Below are 22152 nucleotides of genomic sequence, written 5' to 3'. Positions count from 1 at the left end.
GGGGAGGAGGGGCGGGGGTGTAAAATGTCACACGCAACAATTGAGGCACGACGAGGAGCTGGAAACGAATTCTTTCTCCTTCCTTCCCCTGACATTTCATGGAGCTTTCTTTGAAGGCGAAGCTGGAAAACAGGTGAAGTGGTGCCGGGTACGTGCGTATTCCCGTTAAATCCCAGCCTGCAGAGAAGGGATTAGACTTGGAGAAAAATGAAACGTGGTCGAGAACAAATCGCCTTTATCGCTGTCGATATTGTTAAAAGTATCGATCGGTGGCTGCAGTGGTGCTTGGGATAACAGTCTACTGGCATCTCACAAACACATTGTAACAGGTTTTCGCAGTGAAATGGAGCCTCGCTCCCGGCTCCTACGCAAACCTCCAACCAGTGCTTGATTGGAAGGTGCCAGAACGTAAGACTAGCAGCCTACATAGCAGCACTAATATTAAAACAAAGCCTTTTCATCTTGTTTAGAACACACACTGTGCCTTAATGTGAGCCATCAGGCACTTGTTGATAGAAATAAATAGAAAAGAGCAGTAACGTCATACTGATATTTAGAGCACAGGTCACTGAAAATCATTTCCTCGGGGCAGTTCTCATTTTTGATTACAGCTAAACATTTTAACATCAGCTGAATCTCTCCTCCGGGTGGGTGAATCCCAGTTTCTCACCTAAGCTGTCCGGTTTGCCTCATTATTTCTGTCTGGTTCGGTTAGTCCACTGTGAAAGCTGTCAGCCACAGAGACTTAACATGGCTGAGTAGAGGCCCACTCACTCCACTCCCAGTCCCCAAAATCAGACTTGAATGCACAGGTGGGCGAGCGACACAGCAACTCACCCACCTGCTCTCGAAGACAAACGCACACAGAGACGCACACACCGCAGCGTTCACCAGGGAGGCTTACGCAGCACTCAAACCATGTGCTCTGATCCAGCTCGTCCTCATCCGCTGCACATCCAGAACACTCTCCCAGCCTCCGCAGAGACTCCCGTGCTCATCCCCTCATCCTGGTTATGTTTGTCCGCCCATCTGTGTGTCTTCAAACCACTCATCTCCTCCTCCCTTCATCCTCCCATTCTTACATTTTCACATCCTTCTCGCTAAGGAGAGAACTTTTTTGTGTTCCTTTTTTAAAAATCCTTTACGTACTCTGCTTCGGCCGATTAGCGCATCGTTAAAGTTTTTCCACATCTTAGTTCCCTCCCTGCGAGAGCCGTCTCCGGCGGGAGCTCATTATCGCCGGGCATGAAGTTGACTGTCAGGGTCTCCGCTGATTTGTCACATCCCAGTTCCCACCCGCTGCCGAGCCCAGCAGATTGAGGGTGTTGCTGAGTAGTGCATGTGTATCTGTGGGTGGGTAGTGGGGTAGAGTCTGGGATGGAGGGATTGTCTAGAACTGCCGGCTCTGGGGAGCGTCCCGGAGCATTTTTCTGTGGCCCGTACTTGTTATTGTTGTGTTTCTTGACACTAACTGGCGTCGGCGGCGGAGTCGTGTGGCACATGTTGAGAGCCACATTTATCACGTCCCTGAGATTGTTTACTGTGATTCACGCGGTTTTGTTTATGGCTTTGTATTGTACTGTGAAAATGGAAATGGCATCATGGCGGTGCTTCATCAACTTATAAGATGTATGTAATGGGCTGGTGACTGTGGAAGGCGGAAATCGGCAATGAAGGGAAAGATTTATCACTGAAACAGACATTTTTCAGCACGTTGGCTTCATCAGAGTACGGCACCAAGATCAATCAAGCTGATAAAAGTTTCACTCAAATATTCTGTCAGCTGTGTAAGCGTTATAATTCAAGCTTTCCCTTTGTTGTACACCATACATGTGTTGATCATACTCCTGAATATAACCACATGTCATATATATAGTTTACAGTGTGTTATGCATTGCACAGCATCTTAAAAGCTTAAAATCCTTGAAAGTTTCTGGATTAGACAACATAAATGAAGGCGAATGAGTGGATGAATGAAGGGCAACCTTCGGTGTGCTCGATTAAAAGGCATTCGGGGTAATTCATCTTTGCACCTCACGTCCCAAACATCAAGGCCTCGCTTTTTTCCACACCCTCAGGTGACAATTTGCTGTAATCCAGCTGGAGTTTTAAAATGAACAAATCGCCAGGTGACCCATCACGGGTGATTTATGGAACCTCGAAGGTGTTTTCGTTAGAGTGATGTGATGTCCAGTTTGAGTCCTTATGTTTCCACACTGAGAAGCCCGAGTGGTTTTTGTTGTCAAGTGTCAGGATGACAAAACCTATTCAGTAAATTGTGGCCCTTAACAACCCTGGACCCGAGGATCCAGCCAAATATGGCCTAAATTCATTTCACTTATTTTAAGTTTGCCCCAGCTGACACAGCGACCTGTGAACAATCAGCAGTCCCAGTTCAGTCCAAAAGGGAGTAATAAAGTATAAAGCGGTGCTGGATGCAATCACACTTGAACTGGAGACAGATTAAAGTCTGCTGCTTTGAGTCGGCTCTGACTGTAATAGCAGCAAAACAAATTTAAAATGTCCAAAATGAGCAAATATTTACAAATGTCAGCACAGACTACACAACAAACAGATGAGGGCTAAGTGATAGAAGCTCCATTCCCAAAGTTCCTGAATGAACCGATCAACCCCCTGAAGCAGGAATGGTTTCAAATAATTAAAACAGCGAGTTTGACCCCAGACCAGCTCTTTAGGAAAGTTGCTTCAGTGGAGATGTGGCTTTAACTCTCTTACCCTAATAAAAGAAATCATCATTTACAAAACTGCATTTTGTCTTTCCCCAGCTTATCTAAAATTAAAATTTATATGATGATCTGAAATATTGAAGTTTAAATAAAAACACAGGAAGCGGCACTCTATGTGCCATGGGTAGCTTTACACAGTGATATGAGTCACTAAGCAGTTTGTTCTGTCACACAGTTCAAACTAACCATAACATATACTGACAGACTGTAATGGGCTCGCTGGCATGCTAAACCAACCTTTTGTTAAATGTGAGCTTGGGTTGGGCAGTGAAGCTTTCATCAAACCTGCAGATCCTAAAGTTAAATTCTAGTCTAGAACAAAAGCTTCCTAATAAAAAGACCATATATAAAAAAACCAAAACGTCAGATTGAGTATGGGAGAAATGTGTTTAAAATGGTGCATGAAGCTGCTGGATCTTATCCTGCAGTCATAAAAACATGCAGCTCTGGAATATTTTACTGAGGTTAAGTGTGACGTGCCTTTAGTGAAAGATGGCTTTACCCTCTGACTGTATCAGAGCCCAGTACTAAAAGGATCTGACTCCCTGTTAGTCTCAGGATGTATGACATGAATCTGTCTTTCTGAGGTGAGACGGAATCAGTTCTGGCGCTCCGCGGTGATTGGACAATAAGGGCTGGCGTGTCAGAAAAGCAAAGCAGAGTAGAAACAGGGGACTTGAACGTCATCTGTCACTAATCCTGTGTTTGATGCCTTCCCTCTGCCTGTCCACTGATGTCCTCCCCCAGTGCCTGTCTTGGCTCCTCACGTATCTGGCAGCATCCTTTCCCTTTTTCCTCCATCACTACTTTCACTGCTTGCTCTGCGTCTTTCTGTTTGTCTGACTATCCATCGTTCCTCATCCCAAAAGCCTTCCTCTGCTGCAAAGTCTGCACACTTAAAGACACACACACACACACACACACACACACACACACACACACACACACACACACACACACACACACACACACACACACACACGCGTGCGTCTTCTATCTCTCCCTGTGATGGCAGACACTTTTATTAAAAACGGTAAAACATCAGGGAGACGGAGACCTGCCAGGTGTGTGTGTTTTGTGTGTGTGTGTGTGTGTGTGTGTGTGTGTGTGTGTGTGTGTGTGTGTGTGTGTGTGTGTGTGTGTGTGTGTGTAATTGACGCAGGCCTTGAGGTGTGAATTTTCGGCATCTCAGCAGACAAGCAGATTTTACTGCCTTGGGGATAAATGGATGGATAGACGTACAGTTTAGATGCATGGACAAACGTTGTTTGTGAGAGAAAGTTGGTATGATGGCCATGCACATTTTGGAGGAAGGCAGTAATAGCGCTCACTTGGGGAATGGATGACGGAGTGAAACCTGTGCAGTTGTTTTATGTGACCCTCCCTTCTCTGGTTGGACAACTTTCCTGCTGCTGTTTTTTTTGTCTGGTTGTTTGAGGCTCCTCCAGAGTGTTCACGTATGATTCAAAGTTACATCCAATCTATGATTACATTCCCTTTTTTGTCAGAGTGATGCTCTGCTGCACTAAATAAATTGTTTCAAAGCATCAGAATAACAGTTTGAATCTTCTTTAATCCATCCACACTCATTTTATTGAGTTATTGATAACCCAGGTATATATAACTTTACTTATATCAATTCAGATGGAGAAATGTGTGCAATAAAACCTGCCTTCCATCTGTCCCACTGTGGAGACAGACAGATATCTGTGGGACTTCCTGCTAAGCGTGATGCACAACGATATCACAGCGATAACGAGTTATACACGTCGTTGGTGAGTTTATATTATTCAGAATCAGACTTTGTTTTGAAAAATCTTCTGTCAATATATAAAAACAGTAAAAATGAAACATACTGTGCAACGAATGCCAACGGGCCAGTTTCCACAGTCCAGATGTGATAAACTATCTAAAAATAAGTGTTAATAGGGGCTGCTCGGCAGATTCATCTTTACCAGGTTAATATCATGTTGTTGGCTTTCTTGTTGAGTATTTGCTAAGTTTTGGCTCCTGTTTAACTAATATCCTTTCTTGCAGGACTGAACAATTAAACAAATGTTAATCTCCAACATCATTATCCACAATTAAATGATCGTGCAATATTAGAGCAAATAAAGCACTCCCTAAATCAGTGTCTGAGCACATGTGCCAGTCACAGCTGTCCTTGCACCCTGCAGCTTTAAACTTTCTGGATTTGTCTTTGTACGAAGTAATAAACTGAACCAGGAAATTGACACTAGTTTAAAAGACAGATATACAATCAAATTCAAATGTCTGGCACAAGAGAAGGTGAAGAGCTTCATCATCTATTGTTTGGAAATATGTTTAAGCGTTAGAAAGACAGCTATCCAACACCGGTGCTGGTTTCTGATGTCTGACACAGAGAGTGTCTTTGAAAAAATGTATTTAGAAACACTTGAATGAAAGTGATGTTAAAACAATACAGCCCCAAAACAGCCCAAATAGCTGTATAGCACTTCTCAAACCAGCATTACAAAGTGCTTCCCAAACACACAATAAACAAACAATAGACCTTAAAAAAAGTGCAGGAATATATTATAAAAACAATCTGCATATCAATTAAAATAGATGGAAAAAATCAACAGCTTGCACTCTGCAGAACTCCAATTTTACCTGTTTGTTGCATATTGGTGGTGTGGAGCTTTTCAAGCATAGCTGCTCTTCATCATGCTGTCATCACACAGAATTGTTGGTTTTTTCATGTGTTGATATGGTTTTTGGCACAGCTCCTGCCCCACTTTTGCTGTAGATGTGCATGCATTTCCACATCATATCAATTTAAAAATAGGCCGTACAAGATTGAAGTGCAACCTCAAAAATGAAAAGTAAAAATAAGACACTGTTCTGTGGCTCTGTAGTGAAGAATACATTGAAATTACCATAAAAATAAAACTTTAAAGAATAAAATTTGCAATAAGACATAAAGGCCATGAACAAATGTATAAGATAAAAACTTCCAGGAAAGATCGAACATTTAAATGAGGACAACAGTTCCAGTGTGTATTCTGGAAAACAGGCAAAGGTCCATTAGGACTGGTCTGTATATGTTCACTTTTCTTGTTTTTTGCACAAAGGTTTGATGCTATATTTTGAACGTTTTAAAGACTATGTATTGATTTTAGGTCTGTCAAAATGAATCTGTTAACGCAGATCTAATTAAAATTTTTGACACAATTAATCCATCTGCAGCGCAGAATGATTCAAAATCCCTGAAATGTCCCTGTAAAAGCATTTCAGGCAGTTTGTCCAAGAAGAGTTACCTTCACACTCACAAAATTTGGAGATTATGTACGGGAATTTCAGGAGCAGCACCACGCCTCCAAACACGCTCCTTCTGGCTGTCATCTATAAAGGTGTTCATTCTCGTTTACGTGCCCCACCCTCAGTCACCCTTTTCAAATCCTAAAATGAGGACGTGGGCCCAGCTAGTGAAATGAAGCATACATTATTTGGGGATGCTGCTAGCACCTTGGCTAATGCTTCGCCCAACTTGCGACAAACCACTCACGAAGCGTCGGTGACTCAGTAAGTCTACCTCGGACAAATCGATTGACACAATTGCCAAGTGGATTGCAACAAACTGCAGACCTGTTAATATCGTCGTTGAACGCTTTACGTAGCTTTGGTTCTTCATTTCAAGGACTTGAAGTGCCTCCCCAAGAGTGACCGAGAGAGGGTGTAGACCACACTTGGAAGAACGCTGCTTGATCAGTCCCCACCTCAACAGATTTGTGAAGATGGGTCACCCAAGAAAATGAGTCTTTTACAGATGGGCTCAGGATTCGATGTTGAGTTTCTGCCTGACAGAATCATGCACTTGTACAGAGCAGAGCCGATCATTAGTGTGCAGGACTGTCCCTTGGAGTGGTGCTCAGCTCATTCAGGAGGTCATGATAAGCTGACACTGCTCGCTCGCAAATATCTGGACACTCCTGTAACCCTCGTTCTGTGCGAGAGACTGTTCTCAGTTGCAGGCAACATAAGAAGCGGCCAGCTCTCCTCTCGGACAATGACAGCAAGTTAGTCTTAGTAACAGGGCCACATCAATGTGGATAAATGTTTACAGTTTTTTGTTAACATGAATGTTCAATATGTTCAATAAAAGTGCGTATATATTCCCTTTTTTCTTGAGTCTGTTTGCTCATGCACAATGAAATGCAATTAACATAGAATAAAAATGAATTTAATCGTGATTAATAAAAATTAATCACAGTAACTCTGATTAATCGTTTGACAGCACTAATTGATTTCTTACTGATACTTGATAAGACACCATTACAATAATCGAACTGACCAGAAATACAAGCATCAAACATAGTCCGAGTATCACTAAAACTCAGTGTTGGTCATATCTTTGCAATAATCCTCAGATATTAGCAGCAGGACTGGGTGACTACTAAAATCAAATATCACACGCAGGTTTGCCACAACTGATTTATCGTGGGATGGATTAAGGGAGGACTTGAGCTTTGCTGCATCCTAGACCAGTGATTTCTCTTGATATTGGTTTTAACATTGGAGAGGTTTGTTGAGTCGTTACTGTGAGATGCAGATGTGTCTCATCAGCAGTGTTGGGGAGTAATGGAATACATGTACCGTTACGTATTTAAAATACAAAATATGAGTAACTGTATTCCGTTACAGTTACAGTTTAAAAAGGTGGTATTCAGCATACAGTTACTTTGTTGAAATAAATGGATTACACGGCGGTCTTTTCCTGTTTCATATGTTAGGCTGTGCCCTCTCTATGTTTGGTAATTCCACGCCGGTGGAAACCCAAACAAAAACGCATTAGGAGGCTGAAATGCCCGTGTCTCAATCTCACGTCTCATAATGACTTGAAGAAATACATTTTTAAATGATTAAATATGAAGGCAATAGCAGAGTGTTACAGGCATCGCCCTAAACCAGGGGTGTCAAACACATATACACAGTGGGCCAAAATTCAAAACTGGAACAAAGTCGCGGGCTAACATGAATATTTATTGAAATATATTTAATCCTCCAGATATAAGAATGAATCTTTTCTTATGGACTCAAACACGTTTTGCTGAAAAACTGAATATGGAACAAGCAAAGCTTAATACTAAACAATATATATATTAGCTGTATAATACCAGTAGGCCAGCTCTAATAGTAATTTGGAGTGGCTTCGCGGGCCAAATGTAATTAGGCCAGAGTTTGACACCTACGCCCTAAACAATGCAGCCTGATGGGCAGTGTAGTCCGTGCTGCAGGGAGAATGGACTGCTATACCCGTTATGTGTCTGTGAGCGAGGGAGGGAGAAAAAGGAAAAGTACGAGCTGTCACGGAGCAGAAACGGGAGCTGGAAGCATGTAAATATAATAATAACCACTGCAGCAGAACAGAGAGCCTGACGAGCCCAGCTGTAAGTAAGCTATTAAGACTCGACTGCACTCTGTGTTCGTGTTTTCCTCCGAACGAATAAGTCCCGTTGCAGCAGCCTTTCAACGCCTCTCTCTGTCTCTCGCTAGCAAAGTTGACCCAGACAACAAAGTAAAGCTAGTTTTCAGCTACGTACCCGACGTATCAGTCAGAGGTCCCTTTACTACGATTCGGAGCCGCGGACCTGTTTTATATACGGGCCGAATAGTTTTCTGTACGAGATCGCTGCAAAAAGTGCAGCCTTACCTAATGTCCACCTACTGTTACTCATTTATATTAAGATTTAAACATCTAGCTGGTGTTGGTGTGGAGAGTAACCTTCAGTAATGAATCACACAGCAATAGTACATTAATGTAGTTGTAAAAAGCATGATAATATATTAAGTAATCCAAAGTATTCAGAATACGTTACTCTCATTGAGTAACGTAACGGAATACGCTACAAAATACATGTTGGGGCATGTAATCTGTAATCTGTAGTGGAGTACATTTTAAAAGTTACCTTCCCAACACTGATAAACAGCATAGCTGAAAGAAATGCCACTTCTCTGTGGCCCAGATGTAAGTCCTAGTGTAGACAGCTGATGGAGTCCACAAGTTAGAGTAAGGAAGGCTGTGCTCATGAATAGAAACCAAAACTTTCTGACTGGTCAAAAATGACATAAACCATTACACAGCTGTCCCCGATATATTTCAACCCAGTGCTATAGACTCAGAGTCGTATGGTCTCCTGTATCAAACACTGCACTTCAGCCAAGCAGTACAAGAAGGATAGATCTGTCAGCTGTCCTTACAACATCAATAAGCACAGTCACTATACTGGGATCCTGTCTGAAAGGTATTTCACAGCTGTTGTTCTGAAATGATTTAGTTTTACAGGGTAACTTTGAAATCTAAAGTCAGTTTTCCTCTTACCTGTTCTTGCTTCTTATAGCCTGCTTTTTGGATACCGGCTTTGTTTGAACCATCCTTCCTGATGTTGTTTTTTCTTTTTTTTTGTTACTTACCTTTTCTGAACATGTTACTTCACTGTAAAATAAAGTAGACCAGGGGTCGGCAACCCTGGGCACGCGTGCCACAGCTGGCGTGCAAAGGGTTAACTGATGGCACGACCATGGCTGGAGTGATCATTGGCCGTGATTTTTCGGGGGGGTTTTTGTAACGGTATAAACAATGAGAGGTGGTGGATTGGCCAGATGCTGGCCGATGTGAAAAATAACTCAGTTGTTTGGTGGTGGCTATGGCGGAGCTCCCACAGAGGCCAGCAGGTGGATGAGAGAAAGGGGAGGCAGGAGGAGGAGAGCCTCGAGGTGGCTGCAGGTCCGAGTGTCAGGTGAACTGAACTTCAGGTAAGAAGTTATGACCTGCAGTCTGTCTGGGTCAGATATAAAACAAGTTTAGGTTTAGTTTATTTTCGTTGTGCTGACTTTTTACAGTCAGTTACAATAACTCGTACTGCGTGCTAGCTAGCATGACGGAGTTTCTATACAGCTGGGTGGTGCCAGGGCTGGACTGGCACAAAAAATCGGCCCGGGCATTTTGACTAGAGACCGGCCCACCAAAAATGTGACGTCATTCAGGGGTAAAACCGCAACGGATTCTGGGAACTTGTGGCAAGAGGTACTAGCGCATGCAGGCTTTCAATTCAACTCAGTTACACAGCGATAAAAAGAAACACAAAAAATGGCAAGAAGCTGTTGTATTATTAACTGTAATAGCCGGTATTTGCCAAAAACTGATTGCTCGTATTTAAATTGCTATAAGTAACTTGTTGGGCTATAATATGTGAAACATATGTCAAATGCATCCCTGATGGATGACATAAAGTCATCTCTCCATCTCCATCTCTCTCTGCTGCTCTTCTGTCTCCTCTGTCACAGACTTCTCCACTTTTGATGATAAATCAGCCTGGTGCAACATGTAAGGATTGGCACAATTTGTTAAGATTTTGAGGAGTTTGAGAAACTAACCTTAAGCATAAAATAAAATGTACTATCAGTAACTTCATAGCACCCGCCCAGCAGTATTTAAACTCCGTCATGCTAGCTAGTACGCAGTACCAGTTATTCTAAGCGACTGTAAAAAGTCAGCACAACGAAAACAAACTACAACTAAACTTGGTTTATATCTGACACAGACAGACAGCAGGCCATAACTTCTTACCTGAAGTTCAGTTCCTCTGCCACTATGACCGGCGGCCGCCTCGGGTCTCTCCTCCTCTTGCCTCCCCTTTCCCTTATCCACCTGCTGGCCTCCACCACTTGCTGATGTTGCTAAATCTGTGGAAGCTCTGCCATAGCTACCGCCAAACAATTCAGTTATTTTTACACATTTGGCAGCATCTGCCTGAAGGGCTTGTTTCTTTTTGGCCCTAATTTTTTCTGCACCTCCTTTCCATTTTGTTCTCCATTTTCTTTAGTTCGTCTATAAGATTGCTAAACAAGGGGGAGGGTGCAGCCGACCTCCTCGGCTGTAATTGGTCCAGCCCAGAGTTGATCATGACCAATTGGCCAATCCAACACCTTTCATTATTTATACCCTTCCAAAAAAAAAAAAAATCGATCGGCCCATAAAAACAAAAAATCGCCAGCGGCCCACCGAGCAAATGCCCAATGGCCAGTCCAGCTATGGGTGGTGCTATGATGTTACAGATAGTGAACTTTATTCATAAGGTTAGTTAGTAGAGTTTCCAACGGCTCCTTAAAAATGGAATGGTCCCTCATTCAGAGAAAATATTACACGTTTCGTATTGAGCTGAGAAGAGACGCAGTTTGTCCCGGACTTCAGCTACAATGAAAAAGGCACAAAGCTGGATTTATTCTGTCGTTATGCTGCACAGCTGCCTCTTCTTCTCTCATTCTCTCCCCCTCTCTCTCCTGTTGCTACTTCAATCATGAAACTGATCAATGATCAGCTGATCGTCTCTCTCGTTTGTTTATCTCCCAGTTTGCGCCAGAAAGAGGAAACCAGCGGATGTCGCGCTAAAAAACAACAGCAGCACGTTTAAGCTTGATCAGCTGTTGTTAGAATTTGTTTAATATTAGTTTCTAGTATCAGCTGATGTTTGCTGGAGCCACAGCTGTAAAGCTGCTGGTCATGATGTCGGTTTGGATATGTGGTGAGAGGGAAACATGAAGATGAAACCAGGAGATGTCCTTACTGAATCATCAGAGCTGAACAGGTGATGGAGAAACAGGTTTACCTTTTAGGTGACATGAATGAGTTGAAGTTATGAACTGTTTCTGAGAGACAAATAACACCAGGATCCTTTTCTAAGTAGCTGACAGGTGGTAACTGTGCAGGGGCGGGTCTAGAAAAGTGTTGCCAGGGGGGCAGGTAGGGCATTAACAGGGAAAGGGGGGCACAGAGAGCGTACATCACTGTCACAACAGCGTTTGCTTTCATTCAAAGGCTTTATGGCTTTAATACCTGGTGGGCCGGTCTCTAATTAAAACGATTTTGTGTCCCAGTCCAGCCCTGAGCACGACACGCAGTGAATTAATCTGAGAAGGTGCATCAAAAAATAAATGGCTGGGCCAGCGGTGCACATCGCAAATTAGCTCGCATACACACATTAGCTGTGTCGCTTCTTAATGACGGTATCTTAGCTAACAACCCCAACTACCAGATTCAACTTGTAATTGGCTAAAAATAACTTAGCCTACTGGTGAGAGGGACGTTGTTAGCTTTCCACATTCCGACACTTCAAATGCTTCAGGAGCTTTCTGCTCAGCACAGCATCAGCACCACGGAGATACACGGATACATCTGTAGACTCGAGACAGAATTCACTATGCGTTTTTGGGACTTTCAGGTGTTTGGACCAATGTTTTCTTTTCTGATCAAACCAGAAAGCTTTAATGAGCAGCTGGATTTGTCTCGCATTAACTGGCTCAGTTATTGCCAGTTAATGCAACATCGAAATGCAGCTGATTGAACTGAAAAGCTCGACTCTGTGGGGTCAAAGTTTGCAGAACTACGAGCGCAGCTGGAATCCACAGCTGTGCGTGTTCATGGAGCTGCATGTTCACCTGCTGGTCTTCAGAACATTGTAGAGGCCTTATTGACAGTACTTGGCTCTACATGTCTGTGTGAGCAGATTTTCTCTCACATGAGTCCTCAGTGTCCTGAATGCTGGACACTCGGAGACCTGTGTGTCTGAGTGGAGACCAGAGATCACAGTAACATGTGTGTCTCTGTATCAACAAACATGCTATATTGGCTCAGTTTATTTTTCTTATCATTGTTGTGAGGAGACCATAAATAGCATTTGTATTTTCTGTTGTACAGTTCATTTGCTGTTATGGATTAAAAAGTGTCTTTTTTTGTTTCCAAATAGCTGATAACTATTCGCTGATAGCCGCCGACATCTGCGAACAAATATAATTCTATGAAGTTGTTCTACATAGTGTGTAACTGTCAATATAGAGCGTTATTAAATTTATTGCTAATGCAATCATGTTGGCTTCTGAGGAAATTTTAAATGGCACTCATCATCAGAGAGGTTGCCGACCCCTGACGTAGACTATATCAATTATATTGACTGTTTAAAAATTTTAACCCTACTTTCCACTTTCATCCTTTTCTTCCATTACTGATTTCCATCTGGATCATTATCATAATAATTGTTGGTTGAGCCCTCAATATATGTGTGTGCATGTTTGTGTTAATTGAAAAATACTTTCTATGCACTACAGATAACAACTGTATTCCACTCACACATACATATGTGCAGTTGCAGTTCATCCCATAAACCGTGAGATAGTAGTTGGCATGTAACACTCACTGGGAATGTGTGCAATATCATAGTATTTCTGTGTAATGGTGCTGATGGGTGTGAAAGCTGTGAGTGAACACAGCTGTGAGCAACACACAAGTGCACACACACACACACACACACACACCATTTGTGTGTGTCAAATGGACAGATGTCCCCACTCTCTGTCCCACAGATGGGCTCTGTGATGCCACAGTGTCCTTGTCCAGGATTCACAGGATGCTTGGACACACACAAGGAAACCAAACCCAACTGGGCCCACTGCTGACAGTGTGTGTGTTGCTAGTGTATCACTGGAAAGATGACTGTGTCTAGTATAACACTGTGTGCAGATCAGCACGCTGGCAGTCTTCTTATCCTTCTGCTGCTTTCTGCAGAGACCCCTGCTGCACTCACTGCTCACCTGCAATTACACCATCACACAGATCTGTCTTAAACACCGAGATAGGTGATAATAAAATTATCCCCCCTCCCTTCCCCACACACAAAGAGCTAAGAGTGATAATATATGTGTGTGTGTGTGTGTGTGTGTGTGTGTGTGTGTGTGTGTGTGTGTGTGTGTGTGTGTGTGTGTGTGTGTGTGTGTGTTCTGTGACCTGCTGTGAGTTACATAAGTCATGCTGAGGGCCAACATGTCTCCAATCTGCCTCTCTGCAGAGAGGTTTACAGCGAGGACACACTCACCGCCACACAGGTGAAACTGAGGCCACAAAAAGGGCAGATTAAAGGAGCAGTGCAGCTAAAAAATCCAATATTCTTTAAACCAACTGTACATGAACCTCCAGAGTAATCAAACTCATTTTAAAAGACAAAATCAAAGTGAATGAGAGCCAACGTCTCAAGATTATTGATCAAATATCAAAATATGAGGCTTTGACAGGTTTGTACCTAGATTTTTTCCCATCCACATCAGATAACTTGAAAAAAAAGTTGAATCTGAAAAGTCGCTACAAATAATTTGAGATCTCCCACAAATTTTAACTGCAGTCAGAATAAAATCCATTAGTTTACAATCATAAAGCTTGTTTATGGTCATCGCATTTGGTTTTTGTATATACCAATTGTGAATCACCCCACCCCCATAACCATTTATACCAGCCCCCATCATGTTTTATAGATGTACTACCTGTCTGGTGACCCCTGATTACACACTGACAACGTTTGACCTGAAATGTTCAGATTTGGATAAATCACTCCATAAGTCATTGATGTTCGCTCCAATTCTCACATCTCAGCCTTTTCTTTGTGTTTCTTTTCTTTTAAAGCGGCTTATTGAGAGCCACTGTTGCATTCAGAATATTTGTGACCGATCTTCAGCAAACAGAAGATGGGTCAGCTGAGGGGATTTGTTTCTCAGGTCAATATTTGGCCTGAGCTGGATTATTTCCTGCTTCTTAGGGACTTTTATATACGGTTCAGTTTTTTAGGCCTGCCACTTCTTTTTTGGTTCTCTACTCGACTAATTTCCTCAAATTTTTAAAGAACAAACTGTGCACCAAGATGTCAAGATGTGCCACGTTTTCATCTAATAGCACTTTCAGAATCACCTTGTTGGTGCAAAAATACAGTTTTGTGCCTGGCACACTGTGTCTTTGGCATTTTTCAGAGATTCAGCTGAAGAAATGGGAACAAATGAAGTACTTTTGGAACAGGCTGGTGGTAAAGACACGAGATAACATGGGTTCTATTCTAAGTTTTCTGCTATGTGTAGACACAACACTGAGTCGAGTTTCAAGTGTCTCAGCTAACAAACCGAAACAAAAGTATTCCTTGGAATAAAACACTGGAGTAGACATGAGTGGAAAAGCAGCCAATGCCCAAAGAAAAACTTATAAAAAAGTATAATGGGACATGTAATATCATATCATTCATGTTGGTAACAACCTATCCAGCCCTTGGCCGTGTGTTTAGGATGATTGTTTTACTGAAACGTCCACCCTGGTTTCATCTTAACCCTCATGCATAGTGGTCACTACAGTGGACAGCTATTCAAAGGCTGTTTTCTTGTATTGGTGTTGATGGGATACTTGCACATAAACCACAGCAGTGGACACTGATGTGTCTTTATGTCTCTTAAGAAAAAAAATCCTGATTGAGGTTGTCATAATTCATGTATGAAAGGGTTAATCATCCTGGTAGATAGCAGCAGATTTTTATTAAGAATGTCTCTGTCCATTTTTCTGTTCAGTGTTCCTTCGATTATATGAAGCGTGCGAGTGCTGTCTGCTGAAAAACAGAGCCACACCATGATGATTACGGCCCCAACAGAGCTCACTGGAACCTCCAGTATTTATTCAATTCTTTTGTAACCAATGGCATCAGTATGTTTTGTAACAATGAGGTTGTGGGAGCGCTCGCTGGTTGTACCCATCGTGACATGTTTCTTGCGCGACACCTTGGTAATGACACACCATTTATAGGCCATCAGTTGAACCAGCTGATGTTAATGTGCACTAAGTAGCAGGAGTGCTTTCTAATTACTGATAGATTTCAGCTGGTGTCACGACTTTCTTTTCTTCACGTGTTACGTGCTTATGAGCATCTCTGGTTTGACTTCTTTGTATGTCTGGATCTGATGGGTTGTTACCAACATCTGATGATGATTTCGTGTCAGTAGTTCATTTAGAAACATATTTACTTGGAAAACTGGTGTTTAATACTTATTTTACCTGCTGCATGTCACTGTCTTTTGTCTTGTATTTATTGAGTTTGATTTTTGTCCTTTCTATTGTTTGTGGCATCTCTATTTTTTCCTTCTTCTGTCTCCTCGTTCCCATTACAGCACAACCAGGTGCAGCACATGCCCCCCTCCCCCCCGAGTGTGAGGCTTCTTACTGTTTAAAGGGAATTCTTCCACTTTCCCAATGCTGCTCCTGATGGTTCTCACTGTTGTCTCTCTAACAGTGCAGGCTCTTTGCATAACAATGTAAAGCTCCTTGACGTGACTGTCTGGCACTTTATAATAATTTAATCAACAACTGAATTAAATGGAATTAAATCTTATTCTGTTGAACTTTAAGGATTTTTTTTTCATTAAAGGCCATTTCCAGGATAAAATATATTGATATGAAAATTATAAGTTATTAGTCATATTACATGACGTTTGCCAACAGGCTGCTCAGGCTTAGGCAGCAAGAGTCGTTTGGCTGAGGTAATGACAGAGGAGAGATAAATAAAATGATTTTCTTTATGACAAAGTTGTACATGTGCAGATAATTTAAATAATTTCGTTGAACATCTTGCTGACAATAAGAGGCTGTTTTGTTCTATTCTAAGTTAACATTTTCCATAAGGAACTAATAATGTAAAAAATGCTTTTCTATCAGTTTAAGAACATTGAGCACACCTGTGTGTGTGTGCGTGTGTGTGTGTGCGTGTGTGTGTGTGTGTGTGTGTGTGCGTGTGTGTGTGTGTGTGTGTGTGTGTGTGCGTGTGTGTGTGTGTGTGTGTGTGTGTGTGTGTGTGTGTGTTGGATGGAGTAAGGTGGTGTTAGTACACCACAACACACACTCTGACAGTGAGAAAGATGCTGCAGGCGAGTCTCTGTCACATCTCTAATCCTGCTTCTAGCGCTGTGTTCCTCCCTCACTGCTTCTCTTCCTCTCTTCCTTCCCTGCTCTCTCTATCTCTTTCATCATGCCCTCATCTATTAACTAATGATTCCCGTTTCTTTCTCTTCATTTGTGTATTTTACCGTCCTCTTTTTTGTCTGTCCCCCCATCCTCTCATTCAGTGGCTCTTGTTCTCCTGCCCTGTTTCTGCCTCTCTGTGTTCCTGCTGTGAGGATCAAGCCACTATGGTGGTTGGACTTGCGTGTGTGCTGCTCGTGATTAAACATCAAAGTCTGTCCACGACTGGGGGAATCGAATAGCGTGCGTCCACAGTGGTTTTGAGTCACGATAAATAATTAACGTGACGAACTGTCTCTTTGCGCCATATAAAACAACTTGTTCCCCCTCTGTGTCGCTCGGCGTCCCGCTGGGCTGAGTGGGCCGAGCAAGTCAAACTCTTGCATGCTTGGCGTGTACCACCACAGGCTATGTGAACACTGAAGCACATGTGCAGATTTTGCCTCTGCGCACATGCCTGCTTATGTCCACGAGTGTCGCCATGTCTGTTGAGTTAAAACTGACTGAGTCAAATTAGCTTAAATAAGCACTGCTAATCCCATTGTGTGGGAGGAGAGAGGGGATGGTGAGTGAAAGCAGGCCTGGTGGAGCCTCTGCTTTTCGAAACACACAATACTGAATCTGTACTCAAGAAAATTAGATTCTTTTTCTAAATATTCGATTGTGTTTTGCTGCCTTCTTTGATTTCTTGACTTTGCTTTGTATTATCTTGTCTCTATCACTATTGTTGTCATTCTAGTCGTTTAAGACTTACGTTTTAATATTACGTTTCAGTCTAATACAGTGTAAAGACAGACGTATCATTATTTTCCTGGTCCAGTGAGAAGAAAGCTTGCTTCAGCTTCATAAAGGCGTTGTTTGATGGTTGGAACGGAAATACTTAACTGGCCTGCGCAAAGTCCTGACTGATGTCTCATCAAACACCAAGATCAGTATCTAACCCAACAATTGCTCTCTGGGATGAGTGGGAAAAATTTTATAGGTGTGGAAAACTTTCCCAGAAGAGTGGATGCTGTTACAGCTGCAAAGGGAAAATCAATTTAGAACGGGATGTCATAAAGGTTCCTGTGAATGTGTCCTTTTGTCTATGTCGTTAAAAGCTTCGGTTACAAATGTGTGCAGGAATTCCTGGATTGCTCTGCAAAGCGTTTCCAGACATGTTGGAATGGCCTGTAATTCCTTATGCTAGCGGTCACACGTTATAATAATTTTGCGTGTTGATCAATACCGCAGCCTTGTAGATGTAATAACTCACTCGGAGCTTTTGAGTTGGCTGTTCGATGTGGCAGGCTCGTCAAAAAATAATGAAATCCATAACAGACGTTTCTAATAGGTTTAACTTTTTCATGGCAGTGTTCGCTCTGGCACGCAGCCGTCTCTCTCCTACAAATTGCATTCCCACACAGCTTAACTGAAGCACCGATTTTGAAGGGAACATTAAAGCCACCGGATTATGTTTTCTATCAACCTAATAAATACAGTTAGTTAATATATTTGGCACACTGCAGTTTTGCATATTATTGACCATATCTGTAACATGTTCACTGACATTTTTTTCTATTCTAGCATAATGTTGCCGATCCTGCAGTGCAGTATCTAGTTGTCAGGACACTGTCCATTGTACTAAAGTGCCTGGAGTGCACCCTTAATTACTGCCACTGGAGGGGATAAACATATTTAGGCAAATGTATGGCACGATCTGGTTCTGGTTCCTTTGTAAGCTTCTGGCCCTTTTACATAGTGTGTCTTTGTCGTGGCAGATGGCTGCCACTACCTGAACCGGGAAGTTTTTCCTTCCCACTGTTGCCAAATGTTTGCTCGTAGGGGGTCATCTAATCGTTGGGCCTTCCCTGTATTATTGTAGGGTCTTTGCCTTACGATGTAAAGTGACTCGAAGTCACTGGTGTTGTGATCTGGAGCTGTAAAGATAAAATTCAACTGAACTTAATTGACCTTTGTGCTAAACATTCTTTAAAATCACCATTATGGTTTTGTTCTTATGATGCAGTTGTATTTGTCATTAAATCCCGGTGGGTTTGTGCCTTCTCAAAATTAAATCTTTCAGGGACCCTCGTCATTAAGGTACTGAACTTTTAACACACTAATATTTCTGCAGTTAGCCTTACTGCGCACTGAGGGACTGTCAGTAAGAGAAGGGATTCATTCTTGAACACAGAAGCAGGGTCATTACTGTTTCTTCATTATCTAATAAGCTGATAGGTAAATAAAGCACATGTAGCCTCACCATGTCCATGGCAGAGCCAAATGGAGTGTTCACAATAAGTTGCCCAACAGGTTTGGGGTGGCTGTAGTTCAGGAGGTAGAGCAGGTCACCTACTGATCAGTAGGTTGGTGGTTCAAACACTGGCTCCTCCAGTGCACGTGAAGTCTGCATGTCACGTATCCTTGGGCAAGATACTAATCCCAAGTTGCTCTGCGATGCATCCATTGGAGTGTGAATGTAGTTAGAAAGCACTGTGTAAAGAAAGTGCTTGTGAGAATGGGTGAATGTGGCATGTTGCATACAGTGCTTTGGAGAGTAGAGAAGCGCTATATAAGAATCAGTGCATTTAGTTTGTGGATTTAAATATGACATGTCAGAAGACCACATGGTCTGCAAACATGACCTAAACTGGAGTGTTTAATTTTTGGGGCAAATATATATGTCTTATTTGATTGATTGATTGATTGAATGCTTTATTGGCCATATGCAGGTTGCCCCGCAGAGGAATAGGACCCCCCGACTTACACACACAACAAAGACATCACATGGGAATACAGTCGGAGATCGGCAGCGTTGCAGAGAAAACACAGAAAAATTACACAACAATGGGAAAAAGTACAAGAGGAAAAAAAGAGACCTCTTCTCAGGCTGGGCACCTATGGGAGAACAGCATGAGAACAGGAAACAAAAAAAAAAAACTCCTCACAAAAAAAAAAACTCCTCACAAAAAAAAAAAACTCCTCACAAAAAAAAAAACTCCTCACAAAAAAAAAAACTCCTCACAAAAAAAAAAAAACTGTCAGAGAAAAAAAATTGAAAGTATTACTAACCGCATCTTGTTCTCTGTCCATATTTACAATAATAACGATCAGCTTTTTCATGACAGTCTTACTTTTATCCAACCTTAGTTTTTAGAACTACTCTAGGTATTATTAGCTAAGCTAACATTAGCTACTAACCTACTGTTAGCTGCTCTCTTAGTGGTGTAAGGTGACAGTATGTGACAGTTAATAACTACAAAAGACATGGTCCTAAATATAACTAAAGGAATAAAAAAAGGTTTTACTTACCTTGCAGTTCTACAGCAGTAGCTATAATATGGGTTTGATTTTAAATGTATTGGTATAATCCACTGATTTATGCAAGCATGGATCTAGGAGGCAAACAAAAAGGAGGCAAACAGTGGCTAAAGTTAGCAGTTGGCACCCAACTCCTTCTTTGTCTTTATCCAGGGACAAAATGGAAAGTAGGAATCCGGCTGTTTGTTATTATTATTATTATTATTATTTATGCTTATTACACAGAACCTACCACAGGTAACTGAGTGGTAATATCTTGGAAATTACCACATTATTACATTCTTGTTTTTTCCTTGTTACCCTACTATTACCACTTTATTACCAAGCTCTATTTCCACATTGTTACCCCCAGTTTTGGGGCCCTTATTATGCAATTACATAAATTTCAGCATAATATTACTCAATTGTAACCACTGTTGCTTCCATGATATTAGTTGGCAATTGCATAAATTGCATAAATGGTAACTTAGAGATTACCACCTTATTACCCCCTTGTTACCTTACTATTACCACTTTATTACCGAGCTGTAGCAGAAAGTGCTACCGGAAGTTGAAGTTAGGATTCACACAGGGCCACCAAACTTGGACAACAGGGCATTGGAAAAATATTGCTTGTTCTTCTGAGCCTTGATTTCTGCTGCAACATTTAGATGATAAGGTCAGAACCACCCTGGATTGTCTCAGCAGTCCAGGCTGCTGCTGGTGGTGTAATGCTGTGGGGGATATTATCTTGGCACACTCTGAGCCCCTCAGTACCAGCTGAGCATTGTTTAAATGCCACAGTCTATCTAGTCAAAAGTAAGAGATGTTGTAGTCAACAAAGATTTGACAGTGTCTTCTAACTAATCAAACTGTATATTGCATTTTAAAAATTTTGTATTAATACATTTTTGTTGCATCCAGCAGTCATTAGGAGTAAAAACTGAGTTACATCAATGCCATATGCAAGAAGTACTTTGTGTGGTGCAGCCAGTGTTAATTTACCTGCAGGTGGTCTCACCTACCAGATGATTTAGTAGAGACTTTGCAATCAACCTCTGCGAGAGCTGTTAAGTCTCATGGGATCATGTGCGCCCCTCTGCTCACTTCTTCCCCAGCAAGGTTTGCAAGCACAGGCAAACAGATAGATGTCAGGCAGAGGTGGTTTGAAATAAAATCACAATTTTACAGGCATGAATGCATTTACAAGTATGGAGAAACCTGTGTGTGTGTGTGTGTGTGTGTGTGTGTGTGTGTGTGTGTGTGTGTGTGTGTGTGTGTGTGTGTGTGTGTGTGTGTGTGTGTGCGCGTGTGTGTGTGTGTGTGTGTGTGTGTGTGTGTGTGTGTGTGTGTGCGCGCGCACCGCTGTGGCCCAACCCAACCTGCCTGCAAGGCTGTTATTAGGGTTGTTAAGTCGTGAGTAGTTAATTAAATCTAGCAGAGGTGATCACAGTTGGGTGTTTTCACTGTGTCGGTGCATGTAATGATTAGCACAGGGCCTGTGTTAAACATTAGGATGGACCTCGTTATATTAATCTTCTGTAGTTCTTACTTCCTCTTTGTATACTTTAAAAACACAGCGCTTACTTCAACATCCCTTTTATCATCTTTTGCTTTTCAACACTTCCATTGTGACTAGTGTTCATGTGTTTTTAGCACTTTTTTCTACCATCACACCTGGATTTGTTTTTTCACCTGAGTGTTACTACGTAGTAGCATTTTGATACACTAAGTGAGAAATATTAATTTGATATTTATAGAGGGTTATGACACGGCTGTGCAGTTCCATTCAGCCGATGTTATAACATTTGCTCCTTTCCATATTCCACAGTCATAGTGTCAGAGGTTTAGCTCTGTTATTAACTGCTTGGCTAACATTGGTGTACGACAGTTGAAAGGAACAAGCACAATGAGGGCTTTAATGAAGCAAGTGAGCTTTCCGATCATTACATCTGTAAAGATATTTGCATCAGAGCTGCCCCAGCACTTAAGAAAATGTACAATGAATGACAAATGTAAGGATGTATAGGAGTATCAGGGGGCAGTTGTAGACCAGTAAGCCTCCAGGCGTGTGATACACCGGCAGTTACTGTTGCTCTGTAACTGTTAAAAATCTAAATATGCAAATGTCTTTGGCCAGATCACAATAATCATAACCAACCTGGCAAGGGCCAGCTTTTGATACTTAAAAATGCGCTGACCTTTGGCCAGATTTCTGTCTTAAATTAAAGTTGGATGTACAGTCCTACTTCCTCCTGACCTGTCTCCGAACCCTGTTTCTCTCTCTTC

At 42.0% G+C, this 22152-nt stretch overlaps 1 protein-coding gene across 1 annotated transcript in view; it reads left to right on the top strand.

Moving 5' to 3' along the window:
- The window catches only part of mpped1 (metallophosphoesterase domain containing 1), a 94623-nt gene that overhangs the window by 49901 nt on the left and 22570 nt on the right, over window positions 1-22152 (top strand). The gene's annotated exons all lie outside the window — the stretch shown is intronic.

This window comes from Rhamphochromis sp. 'chilingali' (assembly GCF_963969265.1).
Source record: "Rhamphochromis sp. 'chilingali' genome assembly, chromosome: 7".
Lineage (NCBI taxonomy): Eukaryota > Metazoa > Chordata > Actinopteri > Cichliformes > Cichlidae > Rhamphochromis > Rhamphochromis sp. 'chilingali'.
Note: the sequence above shows the minus strand (reverse complement) of the source record. Positions and strands in the feature narration are given on the sequence as shown.